Here is a 24,761-nt window from a genome sequence, read left to right on the forward strand (position 1 = left end):
ACATTGCCTGTGACGTAGATGAAGCCCTCTGGCCAGGCCCAGCTCAAAGACGTGATCCTGAGGCAGAATAATCTTTCTGATGTGTTTTTTTTCTTCCTCTTCTTTTTTGATCGTAACATGGTTTTTGGTAAATTCACTATACAATAAACTTTTTTTGTTGTAACTACATGTCCTGGATGCTGTGTTCTCCTTTTTTTGATGTAGTGTCTAATGACTGAGCTGCAGTGTGTATATGACTGACTCATTTGTGTATGATCTGAAAGCATTGTTTGATTTTGAGTGCTGGTGACATGGTTTTGAAGCAATTGCTTGATTTTGCCAGACAAGTCAGAGGTTTTGTGAATTTAGTTTGAGTATTTGGATTTGTGTTTAAGGTTTTGAGAAAATGAGTGGTGGTTTCAAGAAACGTGTTTTAGCAATTCAGAAAAACTGTAATTGACGACTGCACATAGTAACTACATGTAATCTACACACTCTCACTGTATTCTGTTACATATTGTACATTAACTGTAGCTTGTCTGTTTTAACCACTACAACAACTAATTTCATGTATTTTTTTTCCTCTTACTGTGCCGAAACTGAACCAAAATGTGACTCCAAAACCGAAGTCTGTGTGTTGTGTGTGTGTATGCAATTTGAAATAAAGGGTCAGGGCTAGCAGGGCAATTATAGAACTGCTCTTATTGCTATTTTTTGCCTACAGCAGACAGTAATACTTTTTAATTATGAATATTCCAGTGTGTACATATACATTTTGTTCTCTTACACAGAAACTAGTATGCCACTGTCATAGAGTTATATGTTCAATTAATAGATCAAAATATAACTTTATATTGGTTTGGTACAGTAAATCTGGATACCATAGGGGCCTTTTGTTGTTGCAGTGATGTGTGCTTCCACACAAAAAGTTCTGAAGACACAAGAGGCTGTGAATACTTTAGCCTAAAGCATAAACATATATTTGAGGGGTTTGTTTTTCCTGACAGTTCCTGCCTACCACAAAATGCATGTTATAGAAAAATCACAACACAGACTTGAAAAGGTTCTGCTGTCACAGGAACTGAATTAATGAATTTCAAAATGCCCCTTTTCACTTAAACCTCTAATTCAAGTGCAGGCTTTAGATCTGTGGGCTCAATGCAAAAATATACACTATATGATGAAATTGTGTCTTTTTCTTACCATATAACTACACTCAATACTAGATTTAGTTACACTTATTAATCCAGTTACTTCTCTGCTATAGTATTTGTTCTTCAATACTGTATTTGATGACAGTAGCCCATAAGGGGAAATTGAATAACCTGTCGTAAATTACCGTCAGGTGTGAAAAATACTGTGGCACAGCAAATCTGAATACACCTCTACTTAGGATCTGGTGCCTGAAGGCTGGTGTGCACAAGTGGAGCAAGAGGAAGCGTGGGAGAAAGTCTTAACTACTTTAATACTATTGAAGAAATCAACAAACATACAGTATGTTGGAGCAGCAATCAGTCTCCTGCCAGTGGAATCAACTTTTATTTTGTTGAGTAACTAAAACACGGTCTGACCTGAAAGCCTGTAAATGTCCCTCACATTCTCCTCTTGGGAGAGATTCTCCCTCCTCAAACATGTTCTTAGGTCCGAAGAGATCTCGGATGACTAACAGCTGCCATGCTAAGAGCTGGGTAGCAAATTTTATACCTGCTTTCTTCTGACTTTAAATTTCAGCAGCAGTTCCATCTATCACAGTGGTGGTAAATCAGGTGCTGAGGGTATTAATTTGTATAAATTTCCATTTCTTCATCCCTTATTCTTGCATCCCTAAGAGGGAATGCTTTAAAATACACATTGCATGAGACCAGACACACGAATTCCTGCGGTACCACTTTTCTTCTGTTTCTGTGCTACAAAATATGAACACACACAATGTCACTGTTTAATGGCAGAAAATGAGCCACAAAACCTTACATATATTATAAATTATTATAAATATCCCCCATAGTGTCAGTGTAATGCAATGTGATGTTTTCTGCTTTAGTTCAGACAGTTATTTTTTTTGCTTTGAGAAAATCAAGTTATTTAATAACCTAAATTTGGATAATTTATTATGCAAATGATGAACAAATTTGAGATTTATCATACTGATCACAGTGTCAATGACATTTATAAATAGAAAGACACTGCTGGGAAGTAGCCCTTCAGCATATGTATATTCTGAATTACGCGAATGTATTTAATAGGGAGCATGGGTATATGTGTGTTTTGGGGCTGCGGGAATTCAATAAGGCAGATGGGCCTTTTTAGAAAATTATCTTTATTGCCAAAGAAAGGTCCAGTCTGTTTCTCCCTTTTGCCAACAGTACACATTAATATTTATAGTACATATCTGTTTTGATTTCATTTTCCCGTTCACTTGCCTTGTTTTTTTTTTCTGTAGCCTTTTGCTGTCATTGGTTACAGCCACTGATGAAAACAGAATGCACATCAACCTTTTTCACACCCAGAAAATGAACTTGAGAAACGCAACAGGGGTGTATTGCAGGTTTCAAGAGAGAGGAGAAAGCGTGAACCTTTAGTGAAGGCTTTTACTGCAGGGATTACTCTGTTTGTCTTGACAGTGAAAGCGAGTCATGGAGCACACAGTCGGGGCCTCAGTGGAGAGAAGAGAGATGATCCACCTGTACCAGGGTGCTCTGAGGGCTGGCTATGTCAGAGCTGTGTGGTTTCTAAATGACATGAGCACCTCAGCTTTAAATACCACTAAACATATTCCTCCTGTTCAACTTGGCAGAGAGGATTCACACCTGCATAGCTGAAAGCATGAAATATTACAATCAGAGCAGAGATGATATATAAGGAGAATTTTTACTCAGTTGATTGGGATAATGTGTGGTTGAAGTCAAATTCCAATAGCAGATGTAGTTGTCATGTGATGCAGGCTCATGCAGCATCAACAGATGGATGTGATTTAGAGAGAAAAAAATAAATACAAATAAACAGGAAAGGTGCATGGAGTAGGAAATTATACCAGTAAAGCAACATTTGCTGACACCCAGACAGTCTTCAACAGTATTTCTCCTGGTGCACTTCTATCCAGAATAATGATGGGAGACTTAAAAGCCTGTTCTTAATGCATCTATCAATTTCCTTCCCTGCTTATCTTGTGCAGACATCCAATGGAAAATGTCAGGTTTGGCTGTCAGTCCTTGACAATTAAAGACTGAGAGGTTTCTCAGAGTTTCACCATTTTGGACTCTCATTCTGTCATTGTACAATATGAGGTTAGACAGAGACTTGAATATGTGTTAGATTTGAATAAGCCTGACCTCTGAGTTTGTGGGTGCATGTCTTACTTTCTAATGGCAATTACCTAACGTTAGTATGCTAACACTGAGATAATGTCAATATTACACAATTAAATGTGCCAAAGAATGGGAGACCATTCATATGGAAGTTCAGTATATGAGTTAAATGATGTTTCCCCATTATTTGGCCCAAAGAGGGGGGTGTCAGGCCATGCTGTCATAAATCTTCAGAGCCCCACAATAAGCAACACCATTTTCCAGACCTAACTTACCCTTAACAAAAAACGTCCCTGAACCCTGTCCTCACCCAAGCAAAGAGCAGATATGTGGCTTGGCATACATCATCTGCATTGTATTACAGTTTTTCTTGATTGCTTTGAAACAGCCGTCAATTGAAACTCCACATTTTCAAAACAGTTAACACCTAGCAATAAACTCCTGCCTAAACAGTATCACTGATGGCAAAATGACACATTTTGTTTGCAAAAGGCTCTAACAATGCCAAAACCTTTAAAATATGCAACAAAAGCAAATTTTGCCTTCAAACAACACAACTTGCAAACAAGAACATGAGCTCTTTCAGTCAGTCATTACACAATGGACAACAAAATGCACAACTCAGTGTGAATCAGTGCACCATTGCTTGTTATTGTAGCCTATAGCCAGTGCCATTTGTCTTTCTATATAGGCTGTGCCAAATTAGCCTTTTTGCAAAGACTTGGATCCAGAATAAGAAATACTTTGATACAATTTTTATTGAATACATGATCTTTCTTTTTTTAACTATGGCTGAAAACTGAAATACCGCATATACATGTAATAACTAAATATTACTGAAAAAAAATGTAAACTAAAATACAGTAAAATTTATTGTAAGACATAGCCACTACTCAAACTTGGTCTCTTCTGTCTTGAGGATGGGGCCACATGGCCTCATCCACAACACATTCAATATCCTCTCTTGCAAGGCATCTAGGAAAAAATCTTCTTGCATGCCTTATCCAACTTTGACATTCCTCTGCACCTATTTGTTGGGCAGCCGCAGTAATCGCATTCAGCAAGGGCATTTGCTCATAGGGATGATAATCATAAACCTTCCACCTCCAAGCACTGAAGAACTCCTCTATGGGATTCAAAAATGGGGAATATGCTGGGAGGAACAGCATCCTCATACGAGGGTGTACTCCAAACCACTCATTGACAACACGAGAGTGGTGGAACGCCACATTGTCCCAGATAATGATGAAGCGTGGCATGCCAGGCCTCAATGGACCTCTCTCCTCGGGTGGGATCAGCCTCTCATGAAGTGCACTCAGGAATGTTATGAGGCGTTCGGTGTTGTATGGGCCAATCGTGGGGATATGGCATAGGACACCATCATTGGAGATGGCAGCACACATGGTTATGTTGGCACCCCTCTGTCCTGGAACTGTGATAGTGGCCCTGTGCCCATTGAGGTTCCTTCCACGTCTTCTCACTTTGCTGAGATTGAAGCCAGCTTCATCAATATAAATGAAGACATGCTGTGCCTCCTCAACTTCAAGCTCCATTATTCCCTAAGTAAAAAAAGGCAAAATTGCAATGAAAGGTGACTCTAGTTCACTCTAACTGCATGATATGACAAGGCATTACAGTACAGTATGGGGCGATGTGGTTCAGTGGGTAGGGCAGACGTCTGCAAACCAGAATATCGGGTGTTCAATTCCCAGTCTGGCCACATGTCTAAGTGTCTTTGGACAAGACACTGACACCCCATAGTCAGTGCAGCTGTCCAAAAATAATTTCCCCAAGGTGGGATCAATAAATTATTATTATAGTAATGTTTCCTTACCTCCACAAATTGGCTTCTGGCCTCCTTCACAACGTCAGAGTTCCTTTGAAATGGAATTCTATAGAGCTGCTTCATGGCCATATGGTTCCTTCTTAGGATGCAGTCAGTGGTAGTCAAGCTCACATTGCAGTGAATGTGCCCTGATCTGTGATCACTGCTTCCCTGATTTCACGCAGCCTTATGGCATTGTTTGCCACAACCATGTTTACAATGGTTGCCTCCTGCTCAGCACTAATATTTGTCCCTTGACCACCAGAGAATGGTAGCCTTTGGATTCTATAAAGAATACATGTAATGGGAATGAGGAAACACATGAAGTATATCACTGAAGATATTTCTCTATCTAATGTACAGCAACATTACCTGTTCTTCTGTCAAAAAATTCTGACAATGGAAGCAACAGTGTTTCTGTTTATAACAGGTTGGACTCTTTGTCCAGCCTCTCTAAGAGAAAGGCCATGATTGATAACGTGATCAATAATAGTTGCCCGAATTTCATCTGAAACTTGAGCCCTTCCTCTTCCTCTGACTCCTCTTCCTCAGACCCCTCTACCTCTTACTCTCACTCTCGTCTGCCTTAGACCTCCTCCATCCATGCTGGCAAAGAACAACAAGAACCTGGCCCTTTTTTTATCAGGCCTACAGACTGATTGCTAATTGAAGATTTGTGTGAAGCAGTGTCAAACAGGTGCTTTAGTGATTTCACACTGATCTTGGTAGTTTCTAATAGTTAGGAATAGATGGTTTCTCTTTGGTTACCATAGCTAAAACAATGGCGATTGGACTGCTTGAATGACATTGGTGTTAACTGTTTTGCAAAAGGGTGGGAAAATGTGTCAATCCAGTGAGAACGTGTTTACACATTTGCAATATGTGTCTTCTGCTCTGCTGGGTTAGTGATGATGAAAACTGAGTGGGTCCTAGTTTCTTTAAACAGGTCAAAGCAATCAAGAAAAACTGTAAGCAGTGGCTGTAATGACAGTCACCTTTGAGTGCCGGCTCCACTCAGTTGCCCAACCACTGACAGTTCTACTAAGACTGTAAAAGAAGACTATTAACAATTGCAGTGTCTCTAACTATATTACCACCAAAACCATCACAAGTTCTGTGTGGGTGTAGGAGTGAAGGCAGGTCTACAGGGTCATCAGGCGGGCACCATCTCACTAACTGGTGTTTCGTTGAGCTGGGCCCATGACACTGAGAAGGCTCAACGGTGTGCAACATACAGTACTTGTGTAAGATTTGAATCTCATAGGCTACGGTCACTTTATAAACTTTAGTTACTTTTCATACCTTTATTTTCCTTGCTTATATATATTACAGCTGTACTGATGATTGTCCAGAACTACTGAGCATTGGTTATTTTTAATACCTTTATTTTCCTTGCTTATATATCGTACAATTGTATTGATGAGAGTCAAGTGATACTGAAGTAGAAACTGCCTGCTTTAACTTCTGTGCAGACATAGTGTCTGTACCTTCAGGTAACCAGACAGACTAATTTACATTTTAACACAGACCTGTTGGCCTGTTTTGCATCTTCACCTAGACCCACTTAGCATATTCCAAGTTCTGCTTTGTCATGTAGTATCCTGCAGAGACAGGCGGCCTACAACCTGAGATGACCACCTGGCCCGTTTAGCATAGTCACCAGATCCTGCTTTGTCCTGTAATAGCCTATGAACATAGGGGTCTGCAGCTGCAGAAATACAATTGTTTAGTAGTCATGTTGTGTGATACTGCCTGGTTTCTATCACATTCCAGCAAGCATTCCAGTGAGCAGAGGTTGGCCAGCTCACACAAAGGACCAATAGAAATGGGATATGTGTGAAGTCCAACCTCTGTACAGGGCAGATCCAGCCCAAGAAGATAAATTTAACCAGCAACCATAACTCAGGGTTCAGAGAACGGATTTCCTGCGTGAGCTCTGTCTCTCTGATCCCAGCGCTATATGACTTCACCTGTGCCCAGATTTTGAGTAAACTTTCTGTTGATTCTAAACAGTCCTCTCCTGTCTTCACTTCTTGCGCTTCCAACAAAAGAATTGGGTATTTTCTAATACTTGCCAAAAAATGCATGTTAGTATTGTCATTGTGAATGCTAACATGTCAATGTTAGCATTTAGCTTAATCAGGATACACAATGTATGACTTAAGCCTGAATTGGTCACCCCTGATGCCTGATTTGCCAGATTGGTGTGCAGTTTTAGTGGGGTCATAATGCCTGATTGCTTGCCTAACCTATCAACAATGTAGCTCTTGGACAAACAAATGCATTTCTGGTATATACGAAGTTTTGACGGACTGTCTTGCAGCTCTAGCAGCTCCCCAGTCTAATTATCTACATTGCTGTGGTTAAAAGATAAAGTGTAATAATCTTAATAATATTAGCATAGTAGTAGATATACAAGTGACCTATGCTACACAAGAATGTGGGAGCAAACAGAAAATGCTAAGAACTATGTGCTACATGCCCCATTCCATACTCTGACCACCACTCCCCCCTGCATTTGATCAGCAAGAGAGAGATAGAAAATGATGTTTTGCATGCCATGGATGACCAGCACCTTCTGTCCACTATACAAGGCACCATAAGACTGACCACTATAAAATCTGAAATTAAGTCTGCATACTGGCAGGATATGAGTACCATTAATGGATGTGCAATCATGAGCTCTGTGTATGATTCCGACATACACAACACCCTCATGCTCCCCTCATCCTTGGCCTGAAGCTAAAACACTTTCATCCAACTCAAGGGCAGAGCTTTTATTTTCTGGACTGTTTTAATGTTTTTCTAACATAATGAGGAGCCTGGTAAGGTAGTTTTTAATAACACATTTTGATATAAAAAGAGGCGTATGATGTGACAGCTTTGATTGGTGGTGTGATATTACTGCTAGGTCTAACTACTACTACTACTGCTAACTACTCGGTCTGTTTGAAAAAATTCCAAGATGTTAGCTGCCATATTTGCAATATTTTGACTTCACCTTTGCGTAGTGGAAGGAAGTGGTGATGCACCATCCATATTTATACAGTCTGTGGTAAGAACAAGCAGTTGTACCATCCAGTCTGGGAAATCAGTGAGTGAAATGGAAGATGCCTCAGGTGGTGGTCACACCAAGAAATCAGATTAAGTAGTTTGTTAGAAAGTATCCACTGCACTGAACAGAACAGCATGGGAAGATGTACCTAAGCAATGCACTTTTTAAATGGGTCGCATGTGTCTTTTTAAAATGGAAGTGATTTTAACTTCTTTAATTTTAACAACTTGTAATCAAAACTGAAACAGAAAACACAAGACATGACCATGTCATTTGTCGACACCTGTGGTTTCAAGAAAAATGGTAAAACCAGCTGTGCATCCGTGTGTATCAACTGCATTAGCATGCTGGCACATAGCATTAGCAAGCAGTGCACATGTCTATGTCTGCATGTTTCTAAATAAACATGTGTTTTTGCAACTATTGGTATGTTCAAGTGTGCCTGTATGTTTGTGTATGTGTCTGGGTGTTTATGCTTAACAGCCCATGTTCCCAGGCAGAAATTCATGAATATGCATTAACACATCATCATCAGAACTCAGTGCCAGCCACTTGGGCCAAAAAAGCCTGTGACCGACCCTGGTACAAGCTGGAGCTAAGGTCAAATCCCATCACATTTATTTTTAGTCCCAGAGCTGCAGAACAACAGAGGAAACAGCAGATTCATCCGGTGACATTCTGCAAAACAAATGTGAGTCTGCTCTGCTTTAGGTTAAAGTTGCAATGCTGATATTTTGGGTCATAATAGCATTTTTTCTGAGATAATGCAGTTATGGTATGGATCCAGTTGGAGTCCAACCTACAATTCTCAGAACCAGCATGACTAAATATTAAAAAATATATACATGTATAAAAAAGCAATATATTGCTACTAACAGATTAAAGTGTCCATGGCATGCTCATTTCCAGCCATTAATCTTTGGTACCTCTAGATTAGCCTTGCACCCCTCATAACTCCAAATAGTCTGTAATTATTTCAGAATGATAAAACCAGTGAGCCTCTTCCTAAAAATGAGAGGCTAGTTTATGAACACGCACAACTCCTGTTGCCTTTGTTTTGTCACAAGTGGACAGCACAACAAACCACAATGGCATTAATTAATTTGAATTACTCCTCCATAGATAGGTAAACAATGATATATGTACCAATGAAAAGAGATAATGCAGACATAGTAACTTCTCCAGCCTTAGAACAACTCTCCCTAACATTACAGAAACAAGGCATTAACAGATATGCAACATGTTTTTTAAACTTACTGCTAAGTCCCACTGAGTAGTGGAAATATCACTCACTTTCAAGTACTGTAGCTCTGTAAGAGTTGATTCTTATACGCTCTAGTTACTTTATAAGCTTTAACTACTTTTCGTAGCTTTAGTTCCCTTTAGTTACGTTTTAGTTCTTCATTGTCTTCTAGTTACTTTTCATACCTTAACTCTTCTGGCTTATACAGGTTAAAACTATATTGATGATTTTCCAGAACTACTGAGCTTTGGTTACTTTCATACATTTATTTTCCTTGCATATATATCGTACAATTGTATTGATGAAAGTCAAGTGATACTGGAGTAGAAATTGACTACTTTAACTTCTGTGTAGACATAGTGTTTGTATTACTGAGGTCCTGCTTTGTCCTGTAATAGGATTACACAGATAGGGGGTCTACAGTGCAGATGACCCATTGTTCAGTTGCCGCCTGGAAAATCACATCACAACACAACACACACCTTGTTTTGATCACGTTTCAGCAGGCAGGAGTTGACCTACTCATACTAAATGACCAATAGGATCACGATACATAAAATGTTGTACCTCTGTCCAGGGCGGAGCAGCCCAAGAAAATAAATGTATTGTTAAAACATAATTCAGGGCTCAGATGACGGATCTCCTGCAGGAGCTCTGTCGCTCTGATCCCAGTGCTGTAATGACTTCACTGTGCTCAGACTTTCAGCAAACTTTCTGTTGATTTTAAACAGTCCTCTCCTGTCTTCACTTCTCATGCTTCCAACAAAAGAATTGGGTTAATTTCTAACAGCTCCAAGGTCGGTAAATCCAACCAGTGATCGCTGTGTCTTCCCCCACACACCCACATACATTCCCAAAGTAGTGAAATTAGTTCCAACAGGTAGGGTAGCATTGACAGTAACATCATAGGTTGTTAATCCGCTCGTTGACCAGCAACACATCAAATACAGCAGACACACTGGCCTCAGGCTGTCAAAACAAACAGGTACTGTGCTCCAGGGGAATCCAGCGTTGATAAGCTGATCATTCACCACCGCTGGGGGCTTCACAGGCCAGCTGCTTGTAGGTTAGACCCAGTCAGGTAAATCAGGGAGTCCCTGTACAGGAACATTCCCAGACATGCACTAACCTCAGGACCTGGATTTTTCTCCACATCCTCTGGTCACCATGCAGGCAGCAGGAGGTAAAATATATCCAACGTGGATCTTTTTTTTTTTTTTTAGCTTTATTGAAAGTATACATAACAAACAAGGCAATATAACATTTTGCCAATATGGTGGGGGTACCGGTGGATGTCAGGCAAGCCTACATTAATGCGCAACTGCCTGGTGATTATGCCCATTCAAGGAAATCCTTAAACTATCACATAATACTTTTTTGTTAGAGAAAAAGTCTTGCGAGTGAGAGTTCATGAGACGTGTATAAACCGAGTTGCTTCTGCATAGAAATACTAGAGCATACATACACCTAATTTTTTTTAGCTTTAGGTCACGTCTAAGATTATAACACCACTGTAACATTGTTAATAGGTCAAAAAACAAGGAAAAGCATGCCATGGGCTCTTTAAATCACACTTCTCTAGTGGTCATGCCTTTAGAATACCGAAGTTAGACAAAATGCCCCACAGACACTTAGTGCTGATATTTATATTCTGTAGCTGTAAAATGTCAATTACATTAGTAGGTAACAGAGGATGATGGGGAAATGGTATTTGCGAAGGGGAAGCCATGATTACCCAAGCAATACAATTATGTTTATTAAATGGTGATTAACTATGTTTTTTCTATTATACTTCAGAGACTTCCAAAGACATAAACAAATACATGAAAAACCAAGTTAACACTAACATGGATACGCTGTACATAAATACTTACTAAATGTTTATAGCACAATGTAGTTAAGAAAATAATATCACCACAGGATCCATTTAGTAGATGTCATGGAGCTTTTGTCAGTAGATGGGGTTGCCCATTTGTGGAATTTAAGGTTCCACATTCAACTACAAATAAACAAGCAGTATCATTGAACGCTCTAGAAATGCCAATAAAATGACCTTTGCAGGGAAACACTTTTCTCAAGTGCTCTTCTAATATAAGTATCAATCTTAATCTTCAGCCTTAGGGTTACATTCAGGGTTTTGTGTACTCTAAAGGCCTGACAAATGTGATGGTGCCGCGTATAGCTTTCTTGGCAATGCAAGCTCTTATGTGTTTGTTGTTTTTCCTCATTTTCTCAATCTTTTGCAACCCATCCCGGATTACCTTTACCAGAGAATAGCTATTAAATCAGACAACTCACTATGAACACCTTTTCTCTGATTTTTGATAATGCAAAAGGCTGTGTGGACGTTCTGGGTGGAAGGCAGCAGTGTCAGTGAACTCAATGACACTGGGACATCAGCGGACTGAACGACTACAGACCTGTCACTCTGGCATGTGTAGTTATGAAGTCTTTTGAGAGACTGGTGTTGGCCCACCTGAAGGACAGTGTTTGCCTACTGGGTAAACTGGTCAGTGGATGATGGAACTGCATTACATCCTGCAATACCTCGATTCTCCAGGGACCTATGGATGGGTCATCTTTGCAGACTTCAGCTTACCATTCAGCACTATCATCCTGGACATCTTCCACTCTAAACTGACCCAGCTCACTGTACCTCACCCCACCTGTCAGTGGATCACCAGCTTTCTGATGGACAGGAAGCAGCAGGTGTGGCTGGGGAAAAAAAACCACATCCAGCACCTGCACTGCAAGCAGACATGCAACCCCCCCTTCCCCCATCTAAATCTAAACTGTGTATATATACAGTAGTTCTTTATTTATAAGTACTTTATTTTTTATTTTTTCTTAATGCACATTTCTTTTCCTTGTTTGTACATTGTTCTTTCCTTTTTGTTCTCTTGGCCTTGTTTACTTATATTGTTTACTTGTCTATTCACTGCTTTACACAAGGACATGTACATGCACATTGAGAGCCACTGTATCAGAGTCACATTTCTTGTGTCCCCAACACACCTGGCCAATAAGGCTGAGTTCTGATTCTGAATGCATTTTCTTCTCATAAAATACTGTAAAGCCACTCACTATTGATCGGTGGAATAAGAAACCAACAGCTGGATGTAAAATCTTGTCACCTGCATAATATACATGTTTTCATGCACATCTGGGATGCTAACAAAACTGGGACCCCCTCATATAAATATTACTGTACTTGTAAATTTGAAATGTAAACATCTACCATGCTATAACACCTGAGCATGCTCTATTTGCTGAAGGAGATCACCTGGTATGATCAAAAGCTACAATGGACCTTGTTTTCAATTGCTATTTCTAAGTTGAAGAATGGACTTTGGACTTCAAAATACTGTAATGTAGTACAAAGCAAATATAAAAATATTTTAACTGTTTATTAATGTTTTTGTGAACAGTCCAACATTTAATAACTGATTAACAGTGAATGAGAAATAACCAGTAAAATTTTGCTGTAATTGCATAATAATATATGATTACACATGAACAAATATCAGTGTTAATGTAGCTCTCAAGTCTCTAAAGATTTAGAAGTTCAAAATTTATAATGACATAGGCCTATTATCTTATAGTTTGGGCTGGGCAAGTTAACGCGTTATTTTCGCGTTAACATATTTCATTAACACGGACAATTATTTTATCACGTATTAACGCAGTTTATTTTTATTATTATTTTGAAAGGCTGTTGCTCACTGGCTCTGAATACACATACAGACAAACCATGGGTCACAGGAGGGGTGGGATGTTGATCAGTACTGGCTTGAGATGGGCGTCATCATGCGTCTCAACCAATAAGAGCATTTAGGGTGGGCGTAAGACCGCTGCAGCGCTCACGTGACCTTGAACTGAATAGAACTGGCGGGGACAGAAAAATGGAGAAAGATAAAGGAGTCTTACATGGACATTTTCAATTTAAATCTCTTCCGCATGGCGGAGTTGATAGAACCAAAGTCATTTGTAGCCACTGCAAAGCTGAATTTTCTTATCACCGCAGTACTTCAAGTCTGAAGTATCATTTAAATGCAATACACACTGTTGATGCCAGCAAATCACCCACCCAAACAAACAGCGGAGGGAGGCTTCAACAGACTATGTTGGATGTAGTGTGTGGGAGAAGAGTATGGATAAACAAAAGCAAGACAAGCTAACAAATGCCATAGCTAAGTGGATAGCTACAAACTGCAGGCTGATTAGTATTATGGAAGATGTTGGTCTGAGGAACGTTATTAGGATCGCAACGAATGACGGCACGTATAAGCCTTGATTGATATGAGCTTGATTACATTGTTTGAGATTTGCTGCTACTGTGTAAAAAGCACCTTATTTGTTTAAAGTGTTTGCAAACCAAATGTTATTGCACTTTTGTTCATATAGTAGTACTTTTAAAATACAAGTGCACAATACACTACTTTTGAATTCATTATTGAATGCTGCTCATATCAATGCAGTTAATCGCGGTTAATCTCAGAAAAAAATCATGCAATTAATGCAATTAAGGATTTTAGTCATTGCCCGTTGCCCAGCACTACTTATATTATTACAATTATGCTATTACATGTTATCACCTTTTACTATCTTTCTGTACACCTGCTATAGTTGTTAAGCACTTAAAATAAAAATCATTATATCTGATTATAAATGCATTAAAGAGCGTATCAATCTGGTATAATCATGTATTAATTGTTTATTTCTAAATAAGGGAGTTAAATTTTTGTGTTACTAATGAAGGCACAATTTACTAAACAAATAGCCATGCATAAGCAAGTAACAAGTTGACAATAGCAGGTACAATGTCATAACACAAGCCCATTAGCATTCATTTAATATTAAATAATTATTTATTACAATTTAATGTACACAGTGCTTTTATACACATGCACACAAGCACATTTCTTTTTCCCTCAGAGGAGCTATAGTAAATTCACTCAAGCTACATCCTCAAAAATGAAAGGTCAGACAAGTAAACAAAAGTGCAGCATTTACTTGTATGCTGTTGACAGCAGGGGTGGGGGTGCAAATACAGAAAAGCACTGCTACCTGCTACTGCTCTAATAAATACCATTGTTTGTCTCCCTTTTATGCAATTAACAGATGTTTTGATCTGGGTGTTTTTACTTTCATCTGCCGTCCGTAATGAGACGTGAACTCCTGATACACTCCATTTCTGACCTCAAGGGACCCCCAGAGTAAAAGAGAAATATCACACTAAGCACACACAAAGAGAAAGAACGAGAGTTGGAAAGTGACAGAGAGAAAAAGAAAAAATAACAAGATAACATAGAGATGATAGGGCACCTCAGTGGGGGGTAAAACCATAATTCTATATAAAACAAGGCAGTTCTGACACCTCTCCTCTGTAGCACGCTGCCACAAATGATGTTATTGATGTACAAAAACATGGCACCATGTTGGTGTCCATGCAATAATCTATAATGTGTTTAATGTGTATTGGAGTGTGTCATGTGAATATGGTGGTAATGCTTCTGGTTCATCTCATTGTCATGCTGAAGGTTGGAGGGCTGCAGGCAGAGTGGAAAAACATTTTCATTTCTGAGAACATTTGTGTTTATTAGTTTCGTTCATCCCCTTACTAAAAATCAAATGTGAATATATAACCTGTGAAAATTGATCTTACCAATGGGAACATGGGGGTTTCAGACATTTCACATGATAAACAATCAATCATATATTTGCAGATACTATGTGTGGTTTATTATGTTAAAAAATGTTTTTGCTAACATATATAATGTGTATTTAATATATACAGTATGTGTGTATATGTATGCATGCATGTATATGTGTATGTATGTATATGTGTGTGTATGAAAGCCATAGTTTTGTATGTAAAGTAACATTCAAACTTATAACTTCACAGATGATGGGAAATATGTGAGACAAATGATGTCAGTTGATATTATATTTCACTTGTAATATCTCAAGTAGAACCCATCTTGTGGAAAATTTTGATGATAGAAATACTAATTTCCAGGTACATATGCCTGTTTAGATAGCCACCATTGTAACAAAAATATATTGTAAGAAATCATATTGTCAGGGTGTTAAGTATAACTGTATTCCACTAACAACTATATCACAGTGGTAAATACTAGCAATTTAAAAATGCATCAACAAATGGAACATCCTAATGCAGCATAATATCTACAATTGCACTCCACATCAACAAAAACTATTTTTAAGTGTGAATCACTAGCAACAGCATAATTATTTACCTACTTGTCAGGGACAGCATGTAAAGCTGCCGATGATGTCTAGGGTGAACTCAATTATAGGGCCAGACGAGTAAAAGCGGAACACTCTTTAATAAGAGCACTGGTAACAAACAAACGATACGCCATGCAGCAGTCTGGTTCACCATGTACGTATCACTCTCAGGTCGATAATCCAATCCAGGGCCAGAGCCAGCAAACTCACACATCCAAGGTATCCACAAGAAGAACAGTTAAGTAAGGGAAGTCCATAAGTTGATGCAATACGACTTGATGGAATATGGACAGAATCAGAAGGGTTAGGCAGTACTCAGTGGTCACAAGGCAATCTGGGGTCAGAGCCGAAATAACAGGAACAAGAAAAACCGCTGGAAAGTCTGAACATGAATTAGAACAATCTGGCAGCTTCCTGGTGGAAGGAAGATACCTATAAAGGGGTGTCAACAGGTGCAAACGATTGTCACTGATTAGGGTAAAGAGTTCGTAGCTGCAATGACACCGTAACAGGAAGTGGTGTCAGAATAAAAGCATTATACCGGAAGCAGAAGAAATAGAATCATGACACTACCAAAAGCAAAAAAGTCTTTTATATTGTCCGGAATGTTTTTTACCACTGATGACACCAGCTAGGGAAAGTGAGTGGTTTGTATGTATGGAGTCATTAAATGCCCGGGATGGAGAGCCTGCAGAAACGAGAGAAAAAAAGAGGGAGAGAGAGAAAAAGAAAAATCAAGGACAAGAGGCAGGTGGCGTTGAGCAAACCTGATAGGACCCCTTTCAGGCATGTCAGGATGAGCCCAGTGGAACTCTCGGACCATCTGCGGATTCAGGGGAAAAAAGAGCAAAGTATCCAGAAGCATTCCTCGGGCCCACAGCCCTCCCAGTCAACGAGGTATTGGAAACCCTGACCCCGGTGGTGGACACCCATGATGCACCGGACTGAGTAGGCCAGGCCGCCGTCGATCTCCAGGGCAGGAGGAGGGAGAGCTGGTGGGAAGGCTGGAGGAGACCGGCTCTGGGAGACATGGAACACTGGATGAATTCGCAGGGACTGGGGCAGCTTGAGGCAGACTGCTGTCGTGTGAATGATGTCCAAGATGGGGAATGGACCCAGATAACATGGTGTCAGCTTACGAGATACTCCTTTGAGGGGTCCCATGGAGACAAAAAACATGCTGAACCAGGAGGTCTGCTGTCTTGTGGGCTGATGGTAACTGCGGTAGGGCTATGAAGTGTGATTGCCTTGGAGAAATGGTTGATAATGGTTAGGATGACTGTGTTGCCTTGGGATGGAGGGAGTCCAGCTACAAAGTCCACTGTGATGTGTTACCAAGGCCGGCTGGGTATGGGGTAATGAACATAGGATACCCACAGGGGGTTGATAGCTGGGAGGAGTGGGCCCATTGCAAGACTTGGTCTCTAACAGGGTCTGGGACAAAGAGTCTGTCTGGCGGTCCTTCCCCTGGGTCTGGATGGTATCGTTGGGCCTTCCATATAGTATCTTCTGTCCCAGGACACTGCAGTGATTGTGCAGGAGAAAGTTAAGAGGGTCTCTGGAGTCTCTTCTGTTGCTGATGGACTAAACTGCCCGGAAAGGGCATCAGGTGAGAACCTGGGTGATAGGTGAGGGTGAATCTGAATTGGTCAAAAAACAGAGCCCAGCGTGCCTGCTGTGGGTTGAGACATTTGGCTTACTGAAGGTAGAAAAGGTTTTTGTGGTCTGTCCAAACTAGAAAAGGTTGCGCCATGCCCTCCAGCTTTATCCCGGGGTCGCCAAAGCGAATCATCAGTGTGATGATGCCCTTCCTGATGCAAACCCGGGCCGCAGCAGTAGGAGCGCTGCACCCTAACCACTAGTCTATCAGGGAATGGATATTTGTTTTTAATGGTAATATGTTGAGATCCCAGAAATCAATGCAGGGACGGAGAGAGCCATCCTTGCCCACAAAGAAAAATCCTGCCCCTAATGGTGAGGATGATGGGCGTATGTTACCTGCCTTTAGTGAAGTCTGAATATAGTCCTACATGGCTTGCCTCTCAGGCTTGGAGATGTTGTATAACCTGCTTATTGGTAAGGTGGCGCCAGGGAGAAAATCAATAGCACAATCGTACACCCAATTTATCCAAAGCTTGCATGGAGCCTCACTGATGTTTGTGCCCATTAAAACGTTCAGTGTGGCATTGCCAGTTTTTGTAATTTTTTAACATTTTTTTAGGAAATTACGTGTGTGTGTGTGTGTGTGTCAGCGGGTGGGTGGGGTGGGGGGTGTTTGGATATGAGTTAGGTTTGCACTGGCTGCAGAGTCCAGTGTTAAGGGTGACTGATGCTCTATATCTAAAAGCCTCCTACTACACTGATAAAGTGCCTCTGAGCTGTGCTGCAGACAATGCTGTACTCTGACCCCTCTCTCTCTCATACACACAAACGTCCACACACACATTATGAAAGAGAAATACCTCCCCAGTACTTAATTTTCATTAGCTCATAAAGGTGTGAATGGCATTGTATTTCCAAACTTTATCACATAACAGCTGGTGTACATATTTTGCAATAAAGACACACAGTCTCTAGTCAAGTGGTCTTTTTCCCCCCAATGATTTCATGTCCAATTACTTACACCTCACAGACATGAAATTAATTTTTGCTGGACAAAGTACAGGGTTAAGCATAGCTGAACTTTTGTGTAGCACATAACAGTGTTTTTTTCACAATCGCAGTGTCTTTATACATAATGTACTGTGTTGCACTACTGTAACTGCTGCTTCAGGCACATCTTCATTTTTATTGTCGCCATCATTTACACCCTTCAGTATTAAAGGAAGTGCTGCTCTGCATCATTGTTACACTATAATGTGACAGCAGGTTTACATAATCTTCTTCACACAACATTACCTGATATTGCCTGCTGCTGTTAAAAAATTAAAATAAAATGACACTGTACAGACCTTAAAATATGATGAATACTGTATGATTAGTAGAATACTGTAACTTTTAATAAAAAATTCCTGCACTACTGGTATTTTAATTTATATTACATGCTGCTGTTTTGCCAGGGCTCAGTGAGATAAAGTTGTCTTCTAAATGTTAGTTTATAAAGGCTAGTAGTAGCTGTAATGAGCACAAAAATGATCTGAACTGTACGAGCAAAACAGCATTCAGGTGACACTTTCATACATTCCCCTGTTGCATTGTAAACTTTGAATTATGTTGTTTACTGATACTGTTCTTCCCACATAATGAAATTCAAGAATAATGGATGATCGATCCCAGCCCACCATATTCAAAGGAGAGGAACAAAACTATTGCGAAACTGATGAGTTCACACATTTTCAGTGGAGATCTTAGCATCTTGAGTTTCAGAGCCAGTTTCACCAGCAGACTGGATCCAATATCCCAGTTAAAAGCTGTTTGAGATCTCCTTGTAAAAAGAGCCAATTGATTGAAATGGGATGACACTTAGATGTTGGATGTAAATCACTCTTAACACAAGGTTAAACTCTTGATCTGACTTGAGGGACAAAGCAAGATGCTGTGTTGCAGTGAAAGTGAAGTACTGAAATATTACATGCTCATATGAATGCTTTCTTTCTGGACCTTTTATCATCTCACACACCAGAGACCAAACTCTAAAATGCTAAAGGTATTTTTCCTGAATCTCAGCCAGCATAGCATGATGATGATGATGATGATGATGCTTCATGCCCAGGCATTCTTCCTAGAGACAGCTAAGCAGTCTGCCTAAACCCTTTTGCAGGAGGCACCAGCTGTATGCTTCACTAACATCTTACTCACAGCTTTTCTCTTTTTGCAGCTTTTATTAAGTAAACAGTATGGGAGTCACACAAATTGTGCATGGGTTCATTGCAGATGATCACTTATGTGTTATTTCCATGACATTTCAATCATAAGTACATGTTCCCCTCCTGCTTGTTTTCATTAATGTGTGCAAGGCATTGTGAGTGGTGGCTGCCGCATAGCAGCAGCTGCCCAGTAAGTTAACGGCTGAAGCAAAATGAAGGTGACTGGTAATGGTTATTGTTTTGTCCCTCTCTGCCATTTAATCTCCTTTCAGAGAGTTTCATTAGGCGTTGGAAGAGCAAACGGCTTGTAGATAAAACTTGATCTGTAAGACAGGGACACTCAGGACAAGACAATCTTCATTCACTTGTTTGCCCAAAAGGCCACTTCAGTTTCTGTCACATGAGTAAAGATTAGAGGGTTTTTGTGGCATTTAATTTTACTGTGTGCTTTTCCCCCAAATTTTCTACCAAGGTAAGATTAGAAATTCAGCAGTATAGAACAATTATCACCTCGGCCAAGGGTGGGGATAATGTTTTTGCAGGTGTTTGTTGGTTTGTTTGTTTGTTAGCAACATAACTCAAAAAGTAATTAACAAATTTTGACTACATTTTTTGGAGAGGTAGGGTATGGCCCCCAGAACACTTGATTAGATTTTGGTGCTGATCCATAATATGGATAGATTATTCACCATTTTGAGCTGTATGTGAGCTGGCCAAAGTGCACAGTTGCACTGTTGAGCCCCCCAACCACATATGGAAACAAATCCCTAACTCAGTGACAGCTGCCTATTCATAGTCAGTGAAAAGTAAGCTAGAAACCCATTAAGCACAACTGGGAAAAGCTCAGATTTATGCAGCCAGGTGAGAGCCAGTCGGGATTATCTTGATCCCAGATGGTGATGGCAGAGTTTTTGAGCCAGGCTCAAAGCTGTTATCATTTTCATCTATTGGACTGGTATTATACCACTTTATTCAGTTTTAACATTTTTTCAGGTGCCATTTCTACATGGCAATTTAGAAAATTTTTCTGACATTTTCTGAGATCTGAGTGCTTGTTATCTGACCAAGCTAGCTCTGTTAGCAGGCAGCTACATGTTGTTCAGAGCTCAGTAGTCTGTCAGTGGGGATACCCTGGGTCCCAGCTGCACATTAGAGCTGCGTTTCCACTGTAGGAACCTAACGAGTGGTTGCCTATGCTTCCTTTAACCGTCACCTGGCATAACCTGATGGGTTAATGCCGACTGTCCTACCCTGCTTGTTCACTGTATTTTGTCCTCTGTTTAGAGGAAGGAGGGGCTGCTCTCCTCTCACACACGCTCACAGCTCAGCAGAGAGTGAACAGACATCACCCCATACTACAACAATCAGCCAGTAACAAAACTGTATGAGCAGTTTATCAAACAACTGCTGAACAAGCAGAACACACATTTGCAGAAATGTGATGCCTTCACCACTTTGTCTCCAGTCCACTCACTGAAGTCCCCATTTTACCCCTAAAGTGGATGTCTGTCATGTCTATGATTTTTCATGAATAATTTTCAAAATAATGATGATATCAGCATCAGTCCAAATGCCAGAAGTAGGTTTTCATGTTCAACCAATCAAATTATGAGGGGCAAAATATCATGGGAATATTGCTTTTATGGCATTATGGGGAAACTGAGCTACCCCTTGGTGGAGGTCTGTGCTCTCTGAGTGTTGTCTAGTTACAGAATGTGATGTTGAAAATATATAACCAAAACACTATGCTAGCAAAACGTCTCACAATGACATTACTAAAATACTGTGTCATTATGTTTAAGACAGCTATATACTAACATTTACTTTCTTAGCTGCTTCATGAAAAAGTACAGCTGAATGTCACCAGATTTGCTGGTTTTTGAACATATATCAAAACAGTAAACAAACTAAATTTTGAACTGATGGTGGAACTAGAGGAAACAGTTACAGAATCACTAAAGCCATTACAATTTACCCTCTAAGGACCCTGAATATACTATATGTAGCAAATTTCACAGTGACCTATCCAGTGAGATATTTCACTTAGAACTACAAATATCAACATCTTAGTGGGACCGGAAGAAAAGCCAGGCTAGCACCAAAAGCAATAGTAATCATCGTGCTGGTACCACATTTAATTTCAATCCAGTCCAATTTTCAAGACATTTCACTTCCAATCACCAATTTTCAGGATGGTGGTGCTAGTTTAAAAATTGGGGGATCATCACAGTTGGTTGACTTATCCTCTGATGACCACAAATTTTATGCCAACTCATCTAATAGATGTTGAGATATTCACATAATAAGCGAAGATGTTGATCTGTTAGTGGTGTGAAAAGAAAAGTGCAGGTCTCAACAAAGTCACTAGGATCTATTTTCTGAGGACCATGAATGGATATAACAAATTTCTTGGTAATTTATGCAAAAGTTGTTGAGATCCATCAGTCTCGGCCAAACTGATGAACTAGGGTCCACACGCCAACATTGTCAGCCTCCACAGAGACACGTTGCTAGCATCGCTACCAACAAGCTACTAATAGACTATTCCATTGCCAGCAAGCCTCAAACTAAAACCTGGATGAAAAGCTTGGTTGGATACTTTAAATCTAATGTATCTTTGTATCAAAGCCAGCAATGACACTTGGAATATAAATGAAACATGCCAGTCTCCCCATCCCTATTTTAGATCCACCATCCACGGCAATAGATGGATGGATGGTAGAAAGTACTTTGGCTGTGATTTGTTTCGTGTGAGGCACTTGGGAACTGTGGAAATGTTCAGTTGTTATTAGGAAGGACATAGAGGAGGAGAAGGAGGAGGAGGAAGTAGGAGATGGAGATGGCTGCAGCTCCGGCTATGGGAATGGCGTGAGCATATCAGGCTGAGCAGATTGTGTAGTTTGAGTGGCTATTAAAAGTGACAGCATGGCCTTGGACTTGGTGAGCCGCCTGATTACACCTCTCCTCCTCAGTCCCCCTATTGACTGTGGTTAGGATGTAGCTTTCCATTTCCTGCCGAAATAAATTAAAAGTCAGAAGTAATTTGCCTGATGGGGGATGCAGGTGTTTTCTCTATCTTTTTTTTCTTTTCTTGAGGTGTGCATGTGATTCAAAGTTTCTGAATAAAACTTCCCCTAGCCTGGAAATCAATTGAACCCTTGGCTCTTTGATAAGGAAAGGGCTTATTTTCAGCCTGTGACAGTTTTGTGGCAGGGAAGCAAAAAAAGGTAGGGATTTGATTAAAGGAGAGATAGTGAGAGATTGAGGTCTTGTTCTTGCCATAGGAAAGATCAAGGCATGTAGTCATGTCTGCTACATACAATGCTGGCTCTACCACCATGCTCCTGCTCGCTCTCTCTCTCTCTCACACACACACACACACACACACTCTCTCTCCCTCTCTAGATTTCTTTCTCACATATGCACACAACCAGGCCTACACACTGACATTTCATCATGTGTATTTTGTAGTGACATCTGAGAAGTAAGGAGTGAATGAACAGGAAATATTTTACTTTCCTGCTCATTTCTGTTCTGTCCAAGATCCCAGTTGAACATTCTCAGACCTCAGCTTTCTCTGAGATTCTCTCTACCTGTCAGACAGGCGGTGGACACCACCTCTCCAACAATATCCTGTCGCTCTTCACAAAACTTGTTTTTACAACCCTCTGAAGAACGCAGCACTGCCTCCACAGTGAGGATTTTGGTAGTTTTGGACAGATGCCTTGAGAGCACCAAAGTAAGGGCAGACTGTGAAAACCCCCAAAGCTGTTAAACTGGTGAACTGCAAAGCTTTCAACTGCTAGCTATGACAACGACAGCTGCATGTGGGTAGACTACTGCCATCAGGATAAATATTACATGATGCTACACTGGGATAAACAGTGACAAACAATATTACAAGATAAGTGCTGTGACAGTGCATAAAAAACATAAAGTCTTGCAGAATGGTTTGACTGAAATGAGTGTAATTACTTTCAAGATAAGACGATTATGATCCAAAACAAGTCATCTCTTTGAGGATTTCCTTATGCCATTTTCACCCCCCACCTTCACATATGCCTGTCCACAAAGGCTCCAAAGCTCCACTTAGTCATTTGTTGCTCATGTTGCTGTCAAGAGCAAGGTGAATCCCTTGAACATCAAACAGGCTTTCATGTTTCTTTTATTTTAAATGGCAGTGTTTGTACAACACCAGGAATCTGAAGCCTTCCTCTGCTTACAGCTCAGGGGGAGCTTCCACCCAGCCTCCCCCGCTGTCCCCCCAGGCTGCTCTGGGACACCAAACTCCCAATTCTGAGAGGGCAAGAGGGGACGGATGGAGGCGTTTGGTGTCAGCAGAGGAAAGAGAAGGAGCAATGCAGGCAGATGAAGGGGTGAGGCTTCCCTCTTGTACTTTGAGTGGCAAAAATGAAATCCACATCAGGACCAACATGATCAAAAAGCAGCTCAATCAGTGTCAAGCCATGTTAGACACATGGGTTTACAACTTCAAATGGCAAACAGCCACAGATCATACCAACCTCCCTTACACTCCCACATCCCCCCTTCAGAAACACAAACACTTGTACGCAAACATGGACAAAGACACAGAGCTCTCTAGTGAGCCCATCTGGGAGTGAAAGGAGGCCTCGATAGAAATGCATCCCAGTCACACTGACTGCATAAGTAAGCAAGATAGAGGAAGGAGGAAGTGGATTTTCAAGAGATGGAGAGAACATGTTTGGGAACTTTTACATTTGTTAGTTTTAGATGTTGTTTATTCCCCTCTTTTAAGCTTTTCCAGAAGAGAGCTTATTACCTCAGTACATATTTCCATTTTTTCACCAGTGGCTGAGCTGCTGTTGGATAATTTCATCTGACTGTGATTCTGGATCTAGTGATCTGACGTGGCTCATTTGGAAAACAGCAAAAAGGCTGTCTGTGTTTAAACACTTGCATACAAGCATGCTTACACAAAAACATCCAGTTACACTTTTTATACTAAAGGAAAAAGAAGAAAAGCTCACCACACAAAAATTTTGAAGACTCAAGCACAAAATTTGAAAAGCAGAATATAAATTGTTGATACTTATAATGTCAATGCATAAAATTAATGCATTAATTAATATAATGTTGATGCATAAATTATATTATGTAATATTAGGCCAAGTTTGACAAGCCTTTTTTTAAAACATGGTGTTCTCACAAGCAGATTTGCAGAAGTGGGAAGTAACAGTAAGTACAAATACTTTGTTATGGTACTTAAATATATTTTTTCAGGTATCTGTACTCTACTTGAGTGTTTATTTTTCTG

Source organism: Monopterus albus, unplaced genomic scaffold, assembly GCF_001952655.1.
Source record: "Monopterus albus unplaced genomic scaffold, M_albus_1.0 scaffold186.1, whole genome shotgun sequence".
Taxonomy (NCBI): Eukaryota; Metazoa; Chordata; class Actinopteri; order Synbranchiformes; family Synbranchidae; genus Monopterus; species Monopterus albus.